The 614-nt window shown below is 31.8% G+C and overlaps 1 protein-coding gene across 1 annotated transcript in view; it reads right to left on the bottom strand.

Annotated features, from left to right (window-relative positions):
• CCDC191 (coiled-coil domain containing 191) overlaps positions 1-614 on the bottom strand; it is a 100,560-nt gene that overhangs the window by 12,918 nt on the left and 87,028 nt on the right. The window lies entirely within an intron of this gene.

Genomic DNA, 614 nt, shown 5'->3' on the forward strand with positions numbered 1-614 from the left:
TATATATATATACATAAGACATGTCTTATGTATATATACATACAGCTATGTCTTCATTTGTGTATAGCACACACAGAGAGATATATTTTTATTTTCACTAACCTCTAACTGAAATTTAGCATTTTTTCAATTCTGAATTTTAAAAAATATTATTCTGAGAAGGGCTCCATATGTTTCACCAGACTGCCAGAGGAGTCCATGACACACAAAAAGGGATAAGCTCTCTTGATCAAGAGTTTACATGCATCTATGTAGAAAGATATTCTAGATCAGGAGGGATTAATCCTTGTTAATGTGTCATGGATGGGAACTTAGATGAGGAAAAAAATATCTATCACATAATCTATAGCTGTCATCTCTCTCTTTATATCTATCATCTATGTATCTGTATCACTCTGTATTTGTTTCTATTGTCTATCCATATATCTGTCACTATCAGTCTATCTTCTATATGTCTGGTTATCTGTGGATATGTCTGTTATCTATCTACTTTATGTATCATCGATCTATATCTAGATCAATCTACATCTACCTGTCTATATCTGTCTCTATCATCTATCTGCCTGCCTATCTATCTATCTATCTATCTATCTATCTATCTATCTATCTATCTA

This window comes from Petaurus breviceps, unplaced genomic scaffold (assembly GCF_028583685.1).
Source record: "Petaurus breviceps papuanus isolate PSGF00001 unplaced genomic scaffold, PetGlider_PUasm1.0 90792, whole genome shotgun sequence".
Classification (NCBI taxonomy): Eukaryota; Metazoa; Chordata; class Mammalia; order Diprotodontia; family Petauridae; genus Petaurus; species Petaurus breviceps.